Genomic DNA, 251 nt, shown 5'->3' on the forward strand with positions numbered 1-251 from the left:
CCCAGCCCCCCCATGGCCCCCCCCCCCCCCCCAGGTCCCCCCCTAAAAAAAAAAAAAAAAAGGCCCCCACCCACTGGCTCCTGCCCTGCGGGGGGGAGGGGCAATCCCCATTGCCCCCCACTGCTCCATGCTGCATGGGGGACTCTGCACAATTCCCCAAGCCCCTAGGTTGCCACAGGAGCCAGTGAATGTAGGGTTTTATTTTTCTTCTTAAAGGGCTGGAGCTGGGGCAGGTGGGGCAGCCATGGGGG

This window comes from Gavialis gangeticus, unplaced genomic scaffold (assembly GCF_001723915.1).
Source record: "Gavialis gangeticus isolate Ggan-Ray unplaced genomic scaffold, GavGan_comp1, whole genome shotgun sequence".
NCBI classification, from domain to species: domain Eukaryota; kingdom Metazoa; phylum Chordata; order Crocodylia; family Gavialidae; genus Gavialis; species Gavialis gangeticus.